The sequence below is a fragment of the Macrobrachium nipponense genome, chromosome 5 (genome assembly GCF_015104395.2).
Source record: "Macrobrachium nipponense isolate FS-2020 chromosome 5, ASM1510439v2, whole genome shotgun sequence".
Taxonomy (NCBI): domain Eukaryota; kingdom Metazoa; phylum Arthropoda; class Malacostraca; order Decapoda; family Palaemonidae; genus Macrobrachium; species Macrobrachium nipponense.
This window is the reverse complement of record NC_061107.1, coordinates 101,981,105-102,001,236: the sequence shown is the minus strand read 5'-3', so window position 1 is coordinate 102,001,236 and position 20,132 is coordinate 101,981,105. Positions and strand designations below refer to the sequence as shown.

The following is a 20,132-nucleotide window of genomic DNA, read 5'->3' as shown; positions in this document are numbered from 1 at the left end:
AAACTTCTAATTTGAATTAACTCTCTCTCTACTCCTCTGTTCGTATGTATATATATAATATATATATATATATATATATATATATATATATATATATATATACTATATATATATATATATATAAGCGCCTCAGTGGCGTGGTTGGTATGGTGTTTGCGTCCCAATTCGGTGGTCGCAGGTTCGATTCTCGGTCATTCCAGTGAGGAGTGAGAGATGTGTGTTTCTGGTGATAGGAAGTTCACACTCGACGTGGTTCCGAAGTCACGTAAAGCCGTTGGCCCGTTACTGAATAACCACTGGTTCCATGCAACGTAAAAAACACCATACAAAAAAATATATATATATGTATACTATGAGAGAGAGAGAGAGAGAGAGAGAGAGAGAGAGAAGAGAGAGATTCAAATTAGAACTTTCTGTCGATAATGATATATCATCAGCCCAGGGATAATATGAGCGATAATATGAACGGTGACAAAGAACAGACATTTCTCCGACAACGAGAGACACGGTGAAGATATGTCTTAAGAGGTCACAACAGTATTCTGTGTATATGACGAAGATATGAATAACGTGAATAATACGAACAGCTTCGCTCTTATTCCTTATTCACGAACATCTCGTGTCTCACCGTAGGTAACGCTTTCACTGATAAGCGAGAATGCAAAGCAGTGGTATTGATTATTGTGGTTATCATTCAATCCTTCAGGAATTGATGAGGATTTATAAATAACCGAAGAAGGTTAGTGATTTTCGTGCTTTCTCGTAGTCTGTAGACTCCATTACGCTCTCGGGCAGAATTGCCGTTCCTCTGAACTTTTAGATCCCGCTACATATTTTTTTTTTTTTTTTTTTTTATATATAACATCGTTGGTGGTAGATTAAGTCTAAATTAGAATATCAACCGTCTTCTAATCACGGATTCATAACAGAACATAACTTGTATTTTGTTTATTTGTATGGTGTTTTTACGTTGCATGGAACCAGTCGTTATTCAGCAACGGGACTAACGGCTTTACGTGACTTCCGAATCACGTCCAGAGTGAACTTCTATCACCAGAAATACACATCTCTAACCCCTCAGTGGAATGCCCGAGAATCGAACTCGCGGCCACCGAGGTGGCAGGCCAAGACCATACCAATCACGCCACTGAGGCGCTCATGACCTGTATTCAAACACCACAGCGTAAAACACATTATATTCATATTTATCAAACTTTAAAAAGGCAGTTTTTACAAGAAAAACAGATATCTGAATAAACAACAAAATATACCTGTGCGATAATGCGCTGTCAGTTTAAGTTTTCTTACTTTCGACTCTGCAGTACTGTCAATTTTTTCTAGCTTTTTTTTTTTTTTTTTTTTTTGTTTTTTTTTTTTTTTTTTTTTTTTTTTTTTTTTTTTTTTTTTTTGCAAAGGAGTTTCTTTCCTGAACACCTAGCTTGTGCTTTGACCGCCTATTAATCCCTTACATTGGTGGCAAATATCTGAAGTCTTATCCCATTGCAGTACTTGTTTGGCGCTGTTTTATTTTCTTAGCAATTATGGAAACGTCTGCTTCAATATCGCGTTAATAACGTTTCCACTGCTATTTTATAGCATTATTTTTTTATTAATGTTTCCTGAACTTCTTCGGCAACTGCTGAAGGAAACCACGACAGATTTTTTTACCTGTAATTTCTCTATACAGAACTGAAGTGAAAAAATTATTCGTTGTCACATTTCTTCTTTTTCCCATTAATGGTTTCCTTAACTTCTGAACAACACATTCGGAGATTGGTTGATATGCAAAACAACTGTGGCCTTTACCAAGACATATGGGTATGAATGGGCGCATACATTTCGTACAACTGTTTTTTCACTATCATATTCTCGCATAGTTTGTATCAATCGGTACAGTTTTTGATAAATCTGTTCAAACCTCCAGAAATCAACGCAAATCATTCATTTTGCAATCAAGGGGATCTGTTAACCTGAAGCAAATCTAACAAATCTCATAATTTCTTTAAGACAACTTCTTTCATTCTTTGACGGAAAGATGGAGGTCCAACAAGGTGGTTTTTTTTTTTTTTTTTTTTTTTGGCTGTCCGTTAGCAGTAATTCCTCGGGCATTAAAATGCCTATTGTCGCATACACCTCTTCAATTGATAAGCTCCACAAATCAGGGCCCCCCCTTCCCCCACTTCATTTTCTTCGTCAAAAGTTCACCCACTTTGCATTGCGTCATCATGGTCATCAACAGCTTCTTCACCAGATGAAGCTTTAGGATGAAAAAAAATCTCGGAATCAGGGGATGATATTTTTTATTTTGATTTATATAGATTTTTGGCATTGTGCCAAGCACTGGGGCAACTAGGGCCATTCAGCGCTGAAACCGAAATTGACAGTAAAAGGTTTGAAAGTTGTTACAGGAGGATTGTTTGTATGGTGTTTTTACGTTGCATGGAACCAGTGGTTATTCAGCACCGGGACCAACGGCTTTACGTGACTTCCGAACCACGTCGAGAGTGAACTTCTATCACCAGAAATACAAATCTCTCACTCCTCAATGGAATGGCCGAGAATCGAACACGCGATCACCAAGGTCGGACGCTAATACCATACCAGCCACGCCCCTGAGGCGCTCTGGTGTTACAGGAGGAAAACCTCGCTGTTGCACTATGACAATTGTTAGGAGAGGGTGGCCAGTAAGTTGTAAGATAGAAGAAAGAGAATACGAACGGAGGTACAGTAAAAGGAATGAAGGCAGTTGCAGCTAGGGGCCGAGGGAACGCTGCAAAGAACCTAAGCAATGCTTACATTGCACCGAATGAGTTGCACTGACGGCGCTACCCCCTACGGAAATAGGAATGATATTGTAGTCAACAATGTTTAACTTTGTGTCCAAAAGCGAGCGATTTGAGGACATATTATTCACTCCATTTAACCTCAGCAGCGACTAAATGACTAACTATGATACATTCGATAGTGAGTCACGAAATATGTGTAGACTGTCACGTCATAATAACCAACCGAACTCCACATATACATATACCAGCGGTGAAAATTACCGTTGTTCGGCCGTTGAAGATAAAACAGCAGTTAATGTCTTGTAGAGCAAAATGCTACTTTCAGTTTCCTTTTATTCGAATATACACCCTGGTGAATTAGAAAAAAGTCACGGAGAATTGTTATTGTTAATGAAAAATTACGGAAAATAAATACATATGAAAGTGAAATTCCAGTCAAAATGACCGTTCGGTCGTTCTAGTGTTAAACCACTTGTTATTGAACGACACTTCAGAAGGACATCAGTAAATCTATAGGTTAATTAACTGACATCAGTGAAAGATTATCCAGTTAACGTAAAACCAGAAATAAGAGAAAAAGGAGTAGGATATCTTTGGTAAATACTAATCTTCATTCCCATCTTCCAGAAGTCTTGATCCTCAGGGAGATGAAAAATATTGACATACTCTAAAGACTGATTCTAAAGGGCCCCATGCACTGAACGATTATATGAACGATTGTTTGAACGACTGTCTGTATCGTTCGCAAAAACATTGTGCATGGGCTTGTCAGAATGCAAAAGTGGGCGGAGTTTCGTGTCTGAGCGATCTCGGCGGGAATCTGTCGCGATCAGGTTGCTGGCTTGCGACTTAAGTCTGTCATACACAGGTCGTTCAATGTATGGGTTTGTCTGCCAATATAACGCTATCGCGCACGTATCTTCTAGATCGGCTGCCATGTCTTCTCGAGACAAAATCTTTGTTCAGACTGAAATCGGAGCAGAGATCGTTCATAGTGTGTGTGTGTGTGTGTGTGTGTGTGTTCGCGATTTAGACAATAGTTCAGACTGACGTTCATACAATCGTTCAGTGTATGGGGCCCTAAAGGCGACTTTAATCGACGAAACAAATAAGGTTGTATTGTCACCGGGATTGAGTAACCATGCAAAATTTCAAGTCCATCGGGCGAATGGAACAGGTCGAAAATTGAGTTACAAGTTTAGACCCAAACGCACGCGAGGTAAAGTTAAATAGAAGCACGTGAAAAAAAAAAAAAAAAAAAAAAAAAAAAAAAAAAAAAAGGCACGGCAAGATCAGTACATAGTACTTCCTCTGGCAGTTTTCAGTCACCCAATCAGACGACTTATTTTGTTTATACGTTAACATGAAATTTAAGGATTTCATCTTCATCTTTATCCTAACTTACGCTCAAATCATTTATCGTTGAAATGAAAAAAAATGAAAATAATGGAAAGATCTGAGTGATATAGTTAGGATTTATTTTAAGCAAATCATTATCAAGTAACAAGTCCCATTTTCATTTTTAAAAAATTATCGTTGAAAAAGACCAATCAAGGCTAATTGGCATTAAGCGTGTGATGTGTATATAACTAACGGGGCGCAAGCTTAAACAGTATCCAGCATTCAAATGTAAAAGCTGAGTGTAAATGACAGGAAAGAAAAAAACGAGTGAACCAAGTAACATCGGAGAATTGCATGAACTTTGACCTTTCACATCTACTCTTACATAGCCCTTTCTTATGTTTATGATTCATTCTTAGTCACAATCGATAGTGATGTATTTTTGATCAGCCACACCAGGCGCTCTGGGCCATTAAAACAGGCGAGACTACCCATGAACACATCTTCATCCACATCTGAAATAACAGTGATGTGAATATATTTGCATTCACAACACTGATATGTTGGAGGTAAACTTTGCTAAACGATGGATTTCTGTTATGTAAATCAACTACGGGATATATGATTCAAACGAAAAACAACATTTCATTATTCATCATCAGAGAGAGCAACTTGTTGTTGGGAAATTTCGTAAACCAGACTACTACTTTCTTGGGTGAATTTAGTCTCCTGGAAAACCTGTATTTTTGTATACAGAAGGAAGGAAAAGAGATCTTGCTTCTTTTTTTCATAATGGTTTGCGAAGAATAAGTAAACAGATTTTAAAATGATAGGGAGAGGGAGGAGGAAGGGATGAGCGACAGGAAAGCCAGTAGTTTGAATTCTGTCAATCAAAACTTTATGCTACACGGCAATTAGAATAAGCAAGTTACTGCAAGATAAGGAAGGCAAATCAGCTGTCGGGCTGCAAGAGACACCACAATGATTGGAAAGATATAACATGGAAGTTCTCAATAGTATTTACTCCCTGTACTGTAAAGATACAAGGTACCGTTTAACAAAATTAAATCTGAATGTTTGGACAAACTTTAATTTTCCGAGGCACTAGTTTACTTAGACTTTCATAAATGTTTGTAATCACAGTTGTCTGCCCTGGCTTAAGACGTAAACAGGTTTGTACATAAACCTCCCGTATTTGGGCAATATATTGCGGGCTGGACTGCGATACTTGGCAACGAGAGGCTACATTAGTGTATACATGACTACCTGCAACTGAACATATCCTCACTTACCGTCACCTTTGACAACAAAAAACATTAATGGGCACTACGGCTTCATTTAAAAAAATACATTAGGGTGCATTGCCTTTCCATTTTGAAAAATGTAATTTATGAGCAAATTCATATTAAATTTTTGAATGTATTTATTTTTGAGAGTGAATTCTTCCATACGGCAGTCACTTTTTCGTAAAATCTTCTTTCGACTGATGTTGCGTCAAAAACCCCAGGACTTTTTCCAAAGACTAAAAAAATTATCGGGTGAGCTGAATGAAATAGCTCATTGCAAAGAGCATGTCATATCATCTCATATGCTGCACGCAGTGAAGTCCAAAAAGGCGTTGGGGATGATACCCTGCAAATTTCACTCAACTCTGATCGTTCGGATTGTCCGCCATCAGTTCTGCCAAGGACCAATCACAATTCCCGCTAGGGCCAGGTCGTGAAAACCTGCAACCTCATTCCTGTTTCCTTGTCTCTTCATATTCTGCAACAGAGACTAGTTCTGAACAGGATCCTATAATTTAAGCTTTAATATTTCATGTCGTGGCATGATGTACTACTGTGCCCGGTCGATTTGGCAGTCAATGCATTTGTCATGCGTGTCTGGGGAAGAGATTCGCTTGTGTGTGTGTGTGTGTGTGTGTGTCACGTGAAAAAGTGGACCCAATAAAAACGATTCTGTGGCAGTGAAAATGTGGACCAATTTTTCTTGATTCAAAAATTGCCATACTAAAATTTTTAAAGATTTTTCTTGAACAGAAATATTCACGGGAATAAAAATAAACATACATACACCTATATATATATATATATATATATATATATATATATATATATATACATATATATATATAAGCGAATACCACAGGAAAATGATAGGTAGAAATCCAAGTGCTTTCGCCTGAATAAAGGCGAAAGCGCTTGGATTTCTGCTTATCATGTTCCTGTGATATTCGCTTTATATAATGAAGTCACGTGCATCTACTGTGATATTTTAAGCATATATATATATATATATATATATATATATATATATATATATATATATATATATATATATATCATTCCAAGAATGATTGGAGTTTAACGTTCTCATTTCGGAGTTGCAAAGTAATGGTCAAAGAACCTTATCTGCTGACGTTGTTTTTCTGTTACAACTCACCACATGCTGGAGGTTTGGGTTACAGTGTTCTTGATGTATATGTGTGTGTGTGTGTGTGTGTGTATTATATTTGATATATATATATATATATACATATATTATATAATATATATATATATAGATATATATATATATATATATAATTATATATATAACAGAAAAACAACGTCAGCAGATAAGGTTCTTATGACCATTACTTTGCAACTCCGAAATGAGAACGTTAAACTCTAATCATTCTTGGAATTCTTTCGATATCACTTTTACCTTAAGGATGATTAGCTTATTCAGAACTATGTGTCCGTGTCCTCAATTAATGGCCAAACGTTATTACACACTTAATACTAAAAAAAATCATTTGGGAATTACTTTTTCCCCATAATCACCCATCAAGTGTTTATAAAACATTTCCACACTTTCAATCTTGGATCTACTTCTAAGCATATAAAGTTTAAATTTTAAAAAAATCCTTTATACGTAAGAAACAACTCGAAGTCTGTATATTAAAACGAAAAAGTTACTGTTTTGAAAATCCCCAAACTCATTTTAAGATAACATACGTACTACGAACAAAACTCGTAGATACCGTTGGTCTTTCAAGAATGCAGGTCAAGTTCAAAGAAATCAGTGAGCTTTAGAACAAATCAACGAAGTTGTGTAATGTGAACTCCTGTTTGGGAGGAAATGAGAACTTCATGGATCAGTTTTGCCAATAATCAATTATAATACCCAACAACTCCTACACCTTGGTATGTATACTGTATCTGAAAATGCATACTGGTACATTTCAGGTGTTATACAGAAAATACGATCAAGCACCCGATAGCCAAGGAGAGTACGGCGAAAACTGAAGTTCATTACAGCATTACAAACCCATTGGCAGTATTTGTGGGTAACATCACAACCTCACTGCCAGTGTTCATGGGTAACATTAAATCATTGCAAAAATTCATGAGTTACATCACTGAGTAACAACCCCATTGCTTGTCTTCATGAGTAACACACTCATTGCCCGTGTTTATATTGTCTGTGTTCATGAGTAACAAACTCATTGTCTATGATTACAGAGTAAAAATAATTACTTGTGTTTAAAGACAAACCCATTGCCTAAGTTCATGGATAAACTCATTGCTTGTGTTTATAGATAAACTCATTGCCCTTGTTCATGAACAAACACATTGTCCGTGTTCATAACATACTTGTGGAAAGCTTAACTACAGCGCACTCAGAGTAAAGGATATTCTAATTATTCCATGAAAAAACATACCCATGACTTCAAAATAACATACTTTCAATTAAACAAAAAATTGCTTTTGTACTGTCTCCTAGTAAGAGCTGAAACTTCCTACCAACGAATCATACAACAATATGTGTAGAACTTTAATTCCACCTGCTTACAGTGCAAATTTAAACAATACTCTTGACACAAATCTCTGTCTGGGGAAAATTTTAGCATGGTTTTGCTGACCTTAAAGATACTGGCTATGGGTAAGCAAGCCCCATCATCACAAATGACCTGTGCATTTAAGAAGCTTCCTTAAACTGGAGATTTTGGGTAGTGAGAAAGGAAATACCTAATTCGAATCCTCTGAGAATTCTATTTAGTCTCACACTAACTTAGTAGTTAAGAATTTGAATGTGGGCAAAATCTAAATGAATATCAGCCTAAACATATCTAACTTAACCTAATCATAAACTTGATCCATTTCAGGTATCTAAAGTTCCAAACTACTAAAAAATACCAAGTTGCTTGACCTGTGCAAATTTAATTTATTCTAAACATAAATGTTGACATTTGATGGCATAGACATTCTTATTTCCTCACACCTTGGAGAGCTTCTGCATACTTTTGTGAGTGGGAGTAGTTAAGTACGCTTAAACACCTAATACCTGTCTCATCTTACAAGAAAACTAGGCAATAGATAAAGTCTGAAAGAAGGTTTGATTACTTGGTTTGTTGCTTACCACCCAAGAACCTGCAGAGTAGGTCATACGACCTACTATGCAGAACATGGGGGCTCATCCATCCCTCTACGGACGCCATCCCCAAAGAGGTGGACGAAAAGGTGAACTTGTCCAAGAACAGAATACACAAATTAAAAATTAAATTTATGACAAAAACTTACAAAACAAAACTTGGCAGAAAAAATAGCCAGTGAAGTTATTCATGAACAGTATACACCAATTGAAAAAGTAAATAAAAAAAAAAATATGGTGAAGTTGTTCAATAACAGTATGCACAAATTAAAGAAGTGAAATTAAAAAAACTTTATTAAAAGTAAACTTTCCGGAAAAAATACCTCCTACATACCTGTTGCTAAAAGCAGCTTTATCATCCCAGAAGCTTTACTGAGAGAACAGGATCTACAAAGTCAAACCCATGCCAAACATCATCTGGAAAAGACCAAGCTTCAGAACTCTGCGCAACTCACTCAAAGTCCTGTAAATTTTGGGCGTTGACTCACTTCAGACTTTGGGTAAACGCCCACACTAAACGTTATAAGACTAAACATACAGCAAGATTCGTCATCAAATTAATATGACGTCAACAAGCCTCAATCTATAAAATCTTACATTAACACTTCGAAAATCCTCAGAACAGTTATACACTATCAGCAATAATATAGTTCCTGAGATACCATTCAAAAGCCCTGGGTTTGTAACTTAACCAACAAAGTGGCAATGTTAATGGGAACTCCAAGTGACAACCAGAGGTTGTTCACTCAATTGTAGTCTAGTCACATGATAAGCAACTGTGTCATAAACACTATAAAAAATTACTCTGCGATAAATTAAGGAGGAATTGAATACGACAATCTTAAGAAAAATGGATTACTTAGTAAACTCCTGTCAAATGTCCATTGCCCAAAATGATGTTATCCATAGATAACCTTGAAATCTATAATTTTGCAAGTAATAATTTTATTTTTAACTCGGGACCATTAGTGCCGCTGCTGTTATGGGTGGTTGGGTAGGCTCCGCTGTCTTGTGGGTCATGTGTATCACATCAACCAATTTTAGGAATTCTTCAACGGGTATCGCCACCACCTATTTGGCGGGGCAGTTTCATGAGGACGACCTCTCTCACAAGGTCTAGGGTTGACTCAGGTTGGCCATCTGCAGCAGGTAGCATTATGAGCCATGGCAACTGCTTGTAGACATGTGAAAGATGACTTCATTTGATCCTTCAGTGATTCATAGGTGACAGGGGTTAGGAGTTCTGTGAGCCATCCTGCAACTTGCTCGAAAATGTTGTCTGGCCAGAATTCAAGGACAGTGTCTGTCCTTTGTGCTGAGGAGGTAATTTTCTTTATTGGAAGATTGTGTCCACCCTGAAAAACCAAGCTTCTGGGTTGTGAGGCGTGAATGGGGGCAGACATATGGAGGCAGCAGTGACGGTGTCACTGGAGAGGCTGGCATTGCTGGGGTTACCTGGGCTGGACATCTCCAAGGTCACCAATGTAGCACAGGTGTTAGTAAGAGGCTGTGTCTGCAAACTTACTGATTTAATCAAACAACAAACAGAAGGTCAATAGCTCTTGTGAGTGGAAATGTAGTGTGTGACACGAAGCGAACAAAACAGAGGTCAGAGCACAATCACCTGTGTTTGTTGAAGGATGGAAAGATGTACATAAATTAATTTGCAAGACATGAATGAAGTTATACATTTACCTGGAATGATGACATTGTAATAATGCATGTGCTATAAATGATACATTTAACATAACATTATGAATGATAATATGTGTAAAAAAGATGTGCGACGTTTGCCCCGTTTCTTGTATGCACGTCATTGGTGTGCAGAAATGCCTGTTGTGAGGAGATTAACTGGCCAGATAAGGTGGACAGTGTGTGGGTCCACATGGGACCCTACAGGATCATACTTCTCAAGGACTATACTGATTTTCTCTGATGTGCAATAGGCTTCCTTGCCAGCAATTGAAAAGATTACAGTATATACAATCTTTTTATATGCATAATCAGGAAAATTTAATCATGTGAGCCCACTTATGTCAGGGCACAAAGAGTGCACAACATGTCGGTATGAAAGGGAATCTTATACGATATGCTGATACATGAGCCAGCCTGCATGAGCTAACTACTCAACATGCACCTCACGATCGTTGCCAATGTGAAAACGAAGTGGTACACAAGATTATGACAAACTATTATTTTTGATTGATTGCCTTTCACAGAAATTAGGACTATAAATATTTTGCTGGTGTTAACACAGAGACTGGATGTATATTATATACTATGGGGTTTACTTGGCATTGAATGTTGTCATATGGTTGCTATTTTACTTTTTTATTTTTATTTTTTTTTACTTTTTAGATTGGAGGACTCATGAAAAAACTGAAGTTCAGAACAGTGGCTTCATCAGTACAAGGACATAGTCCAAGTAACCCATAAGAAGTCACAGTTAAAAAAAACAAGGAATGAAGTAAAAAAAAAAAAAAAAAAGTCATATGTAAAAAAAATCACAGGAAAAGTCATAAAAAGTCGCAGGAAAAAGTCTCAAAAAGTCACAGTAATCTTTCCTAGATAGTGAACCTCAAGGTTTTAACCCAGTACTATGTATCCAACTTTGCGGCGTGTTTAGTACAAGCTCATTGGGAATTAACATAACTAAGGACTAAATTTCATAAAGATTATGACCCCCAAGAAGTATTGTTAACGTTTACCTGTGAATTTATTACCGGTAGTCATAAATTAATGTGACTTTTTTTCCTGACCATTTTGTGTAAAACCATGAAAATAACTAAATACCTTCACATTTCAATTTATACAAGATTTGGTGACTTCAAATACATATATATCATACAAGTCTATGGAACTGAATATGGAAATTGCATTTAAAATGACCATCTTCATACTTACCTAACCTAGGGTGGTAGCCTAAGGTTCATGACAACCTACCTAAACTAGTTTTGAAGGTAAAAATAAGAAAAATCCCTATCAAAATTGCAAGTATATATGTTGCAACTGAATATGCAACTGGCCTACAAAAATTACCTCATTTGAACTTATCTCTAAGCTAGGGTGCTGGCCTGAGGTCCTAGGCTCATACATCAACTTTTCCTATTTCGTGTAAAACCATGAAAATAACTACTGAAATTGCATAACAAATGTTGCATGCAATCCTGTGCAACTGAATATACAAATGGCTTGAGAAAATTTCTGAATTTGAGCTTAATCCTAAGCTAGGATGCTGGCCTAACGTCCTAGGCTCTTACCTTAACCCCTTCATTATATGTAAAACCATGAGGATAACTAAATACCTTCATATTTAACTGTATCTAAGATTTGGCAACTTCAAATATGTACAGATATTGCATGCAATTCTATGCAAATAAATATTAATATTACATTTAATATAACCACCTAAATACTTGCCTAACCTAGGGAGGTAGCTTAAGGTTTATGACAACCTACCTAAACTCTAGTGTTGAAGTTAAAAATAAGAAATTTCCTTATTAAGATTGCAAATATAAATATTGCATGCAATACTGTGCAACTGAATATGCAAATGGCCTAAGAATATTACTACAGTAAACTTACCCCTGAGCTAGGGTGTTGGCCTGATGTCCTAGGCTTTTACCATAAGCTCTTCCATTTTGCCTAAACCCATGAAAATAGCAACTGAAATTGTTTCTAAAACCTTGCATGCAATCCTGGGATATGCAATTAAATATGCAAAAGGCCTGAAAAAAAAACAGCTGCAATACTTAAGTCAGTGTGTTTGCCTTGGCCCTGGTCGTTTTGGCTGTAAGTCATTTAAGCCATAATATCCAAACTGGCAAACAGCCTAAACAATGTAAGACGTTAAATTTATGGGAGTTACCATCATTATTATAACCCGAACTTGTTGGCCTACAGTCCTAGGCTCTTGCCTAAACTCTTCCATTTCGTTTAAAACCATGAAAATAACTAAACACCTTTATATTTCAATCTATTTTAGATTTGGCGACTAGCATACGCAAGGGTGCTAACCTAAGGTTCATGTCAGCCTACTTAAACTCTTCCATTTCATGAATAACCATAAAAATAACCACATAAATTGTATATATGGATTTTGCATGCAATCCTTTGCAGTTAAATATGCAATTGACGTACGAAATTGGTCACATCTGAACTTACTCCCAAGTTAGGGTACTGGCCTTTGTATGACAAGCTAAATACCTTCATATTTCACTTTAAACTTTGGCAACTTCAAATTCAGATATTGCATGCAACTGTATGCTAATGAATATGAAAATTGCATTTAAATGACCACCTTTATACTTACCTAACCTAGGGTGGTAGCCTTATGTTCATGACAACGTAACTAAACTCTAGTTTTTAAATTAAAAGCATGAAAAATCCTTTAAAATCGCAAGATAAATGTTGCATACAATCCTATGCAATTGAAAAGTATGCAAGTGACCTAATGAAATGGCTGCATTTGAACTTACTCCTAAGTTGGGATGATAGCCTTAGCATGAAAATAACTATATTCTTCATATATAACTTCTTTTAAGCTTTGGCAACTTTAAATACAGTTATTGCATGCACTTGTATGTACCTGCATATGAAAATTGCATTTAGCCTAACATGACCACCTTCATACTTACCTAACCTAGGGTAGTAGCCTAAGGTTCATGACAACCTATAATAGGCCTAAACTCTAGTTTTGAAGGTAAAATAAGAAAAATCCTTTACAATCGGAAGATAAATGTTGCTTGCAATCCTATCATATGCAACTGAATATGAAAATGACATAAGAAAATGGCCGCATTTTAACTTACTACTCCCAAGTTAGGGTGCTGGCCTTGGCATGAAAATAACTAGGCTAGGTAGCTATAAATACTACCTTCATATAGTACTAGCTAGAATCACTGTATCTAACATTTGACACCTTCAAATACAAATATTGCTTCTAGTAATTCTATGCAATCTAAGGACCAATGGAACTATATTTCCTAAACATTATGAGGTAAAGCAGTAAAAACAAAACTAGTAAGTATGCATTACTAATTACATATATCAGTGGCCAAAATCGAGTGATAGTGTAAGAGGTTGACAAAGAGGCAGGTAGAAGTGTACTGATTTTTATTACAGTCAAGGGAAATATAAATATACAGCATGCGGACGGAAATGTGGTCACCGACCCGCGAGAGAGAAAAAGTGGGTCGGCGAGACCCGATTTGTGTTTCTTGAGAGACATAAAATACAAAATATAAAAGTACACAATATGTGGTTATATAAGCTTTATACACTGACGGAAAGCCCGCTGAATGCTTTCTCAGGGGAAAGTGAGAACAACGCGAATGATGAATTATGTACAGAGAAAATTATGAATAAGCGTTGTCCTTACAAATACTCCCCCCCTAAGGCAATAATTAGGTATGATTGTTGGCTGACTTCTTTGTACTTCGGGTAGTCACTCGCGGAAGCGAGCTGGACGGCGGAGGCGCCCTCGGGTGCGTGATATTAGTTGTTGTGGTAGATCCTCGGGGGCTTTTCTGGGGACGGGATGCCTCCCCTGAGGTGATCCTCGGGGTTCGACCGTCTTTCGAGGGCGGCCGCGGCTACGGCTAGGAGGTTCGGCGATCGAAGGAGTCGCTTTTTTCCGAGGAAGATTGAGGCGCCCTGTGGAATCCGCGTTCTGCGAGTCCTCGTCCATGATGAAGGCTGGTTTCAGGCGATCGATTGTGACCCAGTCCTCGCGACCGTTGATGATAAGAGATATGCCTTGTCAGTGCGTCGTAGGACGCGGAAGGGACCGCGGTAGGGTCTCGTTAGAGGCGGGCGGCGGGCGTCGTCCCTGACGAAGACGTGCTTGCACGATGATAGGGCCTTCGGGAGGAAAAACGTTTGGTTCTGTCGGAGAAGGTTTTGACGCAGGGCGTGAACTTCCCGGCGGATTTCCGAAGCCTGGCGATGGAGACGTCAGCGTCGTCGGCATTGGTCGGGAAGAACTCGCCAGGCACTGTTAATGGCTCCCCGTATACCTTCTCCGCGGGTGATGCTTCGCCGTATGCCCGCGGGGCAGTCCTGAGACCGAGGAGGACCCCACGGTAGTTGGCTCTTCCAATTTTCGTCGGTGCAGCGCGCCATCAGGGAAGCCTTGATCGAACGGTGGACTCTCTCCACCATGCCGTTAGCTGCTGGGTGTAGGCGGTGGTGGCATGTAGCGACGTTCCCATTAGGCGGGCCAGGGCAGTCCACAACTCCGACAGGAAAACTGGTCCGCGGTCTGTCGTGATTTCGTCTGGCACTCCGAATCGACTGATCCAGCTGGCGGAGTGCTTCGGCACATGCTTTCGTGGTCGTCTCCGACATCGGCGTTGCCTCGGGCCATCTGGTGGAGCGATCGATTACCGTCAGGAGGTACCTGGCGCCTTCCGACGGGGGCAGGGGGCCAACGACGTCTATGTGGATGTGGCCGAATCTTCGTTTCGGCTGCGGAAATTTCCCCACGCCTGATTTCCGTGTGCCGACTGATTTTGCTAGTTTGGGCAAGGCACGCAGGTCCTGGCCCACTCGAGGGAGTCCTTCCGAATTCCATGCCAGACGAACTTCTCCCGTCAGGAGGCGCACCGTCGTCCGGCCCGAGGGGTGCGAGAGTCCGTGTATGACGTCGAACACGGCTTTCCTTCGGGTAGGCTGGGATCAGCGGGCGCGGGCGGCCCGTGCTGATGTCGCAGAGGAGCGTCATGCCTGCGGGTCCAGAAAGGCACGTCTTCCCACTTGAGGGCGGTGATAGCAGTGCGGTATGCGGCAGTCTCCGGGTCGGCAGCCTGTTCCCCGGGCGAGGTCTTCGTAGTCGACCCCGAGACGCACGGCGTTGATTTCTATCCTCGATAGGGCGTCTGCCACGGGGTTCTTCTCGCCAGGTACGTACTGGATGGTGCAAACCGAACTCTGCGATGGCTGCTAGGTGCCTCTGTTGTCTCGCTGACCAAGCGTCGCCCGCCTTGGTGAAGGCGTGTACCAAAGGGTAGGTGGTCCGTCCTGATCGTAAAGGGGGAGCCCTCGAGGAGGTAGCGGGGAAATGTCGCACTGCTTGGTACACTGCCAGAGTTCGCGGTCGAACGTGCTGTACCTCGTCTCGGTGGCTGATAGTTTTTTGCTGTAGAAGGCGAGTGGCTGGGGCCTGCCCTCGCCCTGGACCACCTGCTCGAGGACAGCCCCGCAGGCGACGTTGCTGGCGTCGGGTGGTGAGGCGTAAAGGTGCAGCAGGGTCTTGGTGGCATAATGTCGCCGCTCTGGCGAGGGCCCTCTTCGTCTCGTTGAAAGCCTTCTCTTGTTCGGCCTCCCACGTTTAGGCCTTTGGTTTCCCTTTCAGGACCTCTGTGTTAGAGGAGACATGGTGCGGGCGGCGGAGGGGATGAATCGGCGGTAGTAATTGACCATCCGATGAACTCCTGCAGGGACTTGACCGTGGTTGGTGTTGGGAACTTCTGCACCACGCCTACCTTCGAGGCCATGGGGGCGCACGCCCGTCGCGGAGATCTCGTGTCCGAGGAAGTCCACCTTCTCGCGCCGAAGGTGCATTTGTCTGAACGGACGACCAGCCCGTTTTCCTGCAGGCGCTTCAGGACCGCTCGGACGTGATGTAGGTGCTCCTCCAAGGACCTGGAAAAAATCAAGATATCGTCGACGTAGCAGACGCAGCAAGGGCAGGTCCCCCAGGATGCTGTCCATCAGGCGCTGGAAGGTGGCCCCTGCATTCCTCAGGCCGAAGGTTGAGTAATGGAACACGAAGGAGCCAAAAGGCGTGATGATGGCAGTCTTGGGGACATCCTCGGGGTGCACTGGAACCTGGAAATTAGGATTTTAAGAGGTCGTTTTTGTGAAGACCTTCGCCCCATGAAGGGCCCCTGTCAATCCTGCATGTTTGGCAAGGGGTATTGGTCGGGGATTGTAACGAGGTTGAGTCTTCTGTAGTCTCCGCAGGGCCTCCAGGTGCCGTCAGGTTTCTGTACCATGTGCAGGGCGACGCCCAAGGGCTCGATGCTTTCTTGCAGATGCCCATCCGTTCCATCTCCGAGAACGCCTGCTTCGCCTCCTGGAGGCGGCCTGGAGGGAGTCGTCGGAACTTCGCGTGTGTCGGGGGGCCTGTGGTGGCTATGTGGTGGAATATCCCGTGCTTGGGCGGCGTCCCTGCCGCCTGACGAAGTTCCGGCTTGAAGACTTGTTCGGGGAACTCCTGCAGAGGTTGCCGTATTTGTGGGGGCGATGGTACAAATTGTAGGGGCGCCCGGGCCTGCTGCTAGTGGAAGGGAAAGGCATGTCCCCGTGTCGAGGAGGCGTTTGCGCCCACGTCCACAGGAGGCCGTTCTGCGCCAGGAAATCTGCCGCCCCAGTAGTGGGATCCTGACGTCCGCGATTGTGAATTCCCAGACGTAGTTTCGCCCCAAGATGGATATCTCGAGGGGCTTTTTCGTGCCGTAGGGGGGGGGGGGGGAAGGATGGGGGTCCCGTTTGCGGCGACGAGGAGGTTGTTTTGTCGGGCTCCCGCAGGCTACGGGTCCTTTTTTCCTGACGGCGGGATATCGAGTGCATTGCCCCCGTATCTACCAACATCCCTCCGGCCGGAGATCGCGTCGCGGACGTAGAACCCTACGGTGTGTGGTTCCGACGCGGCCGTTGCCACGGGCGGCCTTGGTTTTGTTTGCCGTCGTCGTTTTTTGACTGTTGGAAGGTGCAAGGGCTTTCGCACCTCCTGGCGAATCTCCCGAACCTCCGGTGGAAGCGGCACCAGGAGTTTTCACCTCGCTGCGTGTGGGAGGACTTCCCTTGGGATACGGCGCCAATCTCTTGCGTTGGGTCGTCGTCGTCTTCTTCCTTCTCTGCGGCCAGGCACACGGAGGATCGGGGGGGGCGGCGAGCTTCGCGGGCATTGTTTGACAACGTCAGCTTCTTTGCCTTTTCTAGTAGTTCGTCGTCCTCTAGGGTGTACGCGTCGGTCAGCTTGCTTTCGGACGTCCGGCTCGAGTTGCCGCAGGAATATTTCGCGGCTCAGGCTGATCTCTACCTTTTTTCCGTCGGGGCCTATTTCGGGCAGACGGACGAGGCCCATCACAGTGTCCCAGGCATCTTGGGTGTCGGCGCCGCGCATGGGGTTCGCGACTAAGTCGAGGGCGCGGGCGGCCCTTTCAGCGATAGGCACGGAATAGGCTGTCAAGAGCCTTTCTTTTATCTCGTCGAGCGTGACAAGTCCGATTCGTGCTCGACCGGTCAGCCAGTTAGATATTCGGCCGAGCACCTCTGTCGGGAGAGCCGCTGCGACGAGGTCAGCCTGCAGCACTTTGTTTGTGAGCCCCGCGATCCGGAATTGCCCTTCGGCTCGGAAGAACCCCAGGAAAACGGGTCAGCCGTTGTGAAGGGGGGCAATTTGACAGCTTGAGCGGCCGCTGTGTCAGAGTCCGTCGCTGGGGCGGGGGAGGCCCGGGTTTCCCGCGAGGTTTCCCGCGAGGTACTGTTTGCGCCCATTGTCCTCTCTCACAAAAACGGTCGACAGAGTCGTGAATGGCGGGCCAAACCGTTTGAGGAAACGCCTGAACACACCTTGGGCAGGTATGCCGTATTTAGTCCGTTAGAGGCGTTGGTTTTTTCCACGGTAGGAGCTTTCAGAGATCTATACTGAGGCGCCGTATGAGTCCGTTTAAAGATCTCTGAAGGTGAGCGGCGGTAGTGAGTCCCTTAATGGCTGAGCCAAAACCGCTTGTCACCGTCCAAACCGGGAGGTCACCAGTTGTAAGAGGTTGACAAAGAGGCAGGTAGAAGTGTACTGATTTTTATTACAGTCAAGGGAAATATAAATATACAGCATGCGGACGGAAATGTGGGTCACGACCCGCGAGATGAGAAAAAGTGGGTCGGCGAGACCCGATTTGTGTTTCTTGAGAGACATATACAAAATATAAAAGTACACAATATGTGTTATATAAGCTTTATACACTGACGGAAAGCCCGCTGCAATGCTTTCTTCAGGGGAAAGTGAGAAACAACGCGAATGATGAATTATGTACAGAGAAAATTATGAATAAGCGTTGTCCTTACAAATACTCCCCCCCTAACGGGGTCACCAGTTGTAAGAGGTTGACAAAGAGGCAGGTAGAAGTGTACTGATTTTTATTACAGTCAAGGGAAATATAAATATACAGCATGCGGACGGAAATGTGGTCACCGACCCGCGAGAGAGAAAAAGTGGGTCGGCGAGACCCGATTTGTGTTTCTTGAGAGACATAAAATACAAAATATAAAAGTACACAATATGTGGTTATATAAGCTTTATACACTGACGGAAAGCCCGCTGAATGCTTTCTCAGGGGAAAGTGAGAACAACGCGAATGATGAATTATGTACAGAGAAAATTATGAATAAGCGTTGTCCTTACAATAGTACTATAAGTTGGTCTGGAGTTACCCCTAAACCTAAACACAGAGCCAGAAGGGATAATTTCAAATGTCTTTGCATCATTTTTGTCCAAGATTTCACGACTTCAAATATAGATAACTTATTTTACCCTTATCTCTGAGGATGCAGTAAACTGAGTATAAGGTTTGCGAGAGAAGGGTAATGCCACGATTTCAATAGGTTTGCGGTGTGCCGGTAATGCTTTACCGAATCAAGTAATGTCTCCTAGGAAATATTCCCTGACATTATGAATCAACTAATAATAACTTATAACTAATAACTATTTACATTATTATTGACGTCTAGTAATGAAAATAACGCCGTTAAATAAGGAAGACACTTTATTTTCTCTAGGTTTGGACAGTGCATGTATACTAGGATCGTCACTTCCAACCTTCCCATTGGATTTATCAACGGAAGTTCGGAACTCCGGAAGTTATTATTTGTTTACATTTAGGGCAAGATGTACCTGCAGGCTGCACCTACAGCGCTCCAAACGGCTATGGGCATGGGTTATAACTATTAACTTAGCACTGTAGACAGCAGATTCAAGTTGAATTACGTATTTTTTGTTATGATAGTTTGAAACGACAGACATACATTAATTAACTGTGCTTTTGTGTCTAACAGACAATATTTTAATGCATGACAGAACCAGTCTGACAGTCTCACCAATCGCTCACAGCCATTTTCCTGGCCTAAAGAGCATACACAGACATATACTGTTGCTTTTTCAATACACGCAATGCAATATTAATTAAAATATGCGTGTGCAATATCAATGACATTTATTTACACAGCTACGAGTAGGCAGTTCACATGACATCATGTAATGGCAGTGAACCTACTCAGTTGACAGCATACATCTGTCAAATGGATGATACTTTCAACCCTTACTTAAATGCATTTTTTATATAATTACGTACTTTCTGAGATGAATTTAGCGTTCTTGGCTTGTTTAACTTAAAAAAAAAAACCGCAGTGGGTATTTTAAAGTCATTCATTATATGATATATTATACAATAATAATGGAGAACATCTTACACTGTCATTTATATCATTTATTTAATCTAATAATATACGACAGTTATTCTTTGGTCATTTTTTTACAATCACAGTCAAATAAAATTATATATAAAAAATACAATAACTAGACCA

The 20,132-nt window shown here is 41.7% G+C and overlaps 1 long non-coding RNA gene across 1 annotated transcript in view; it reads right to left on the bottom strand.

The window, feature by feature from the left end:
• Window positions 1–19,285, bottom strand: part of LOC135215344 (uncharacterized) — a 122,318-nt gene extending 103,033 nt beyond the window's left edge. The window contains exons 1-2 of the long non-coding RNA XR_010314672.1: window positions 19,084–19,285; window positions 8,878–8,960 (exon numbers count right to left, since the gene is read on the bottom strand). This is a non-coding gene — a long non-coding RNA (uncharacterized LOC135215344). The remainder of the gene's footprint in view (window positions 1–8,877; window positions 8,961–19,083) is intronic.
• Window positions 19,286–20,132: the final 847 nt, after the last annotated feature.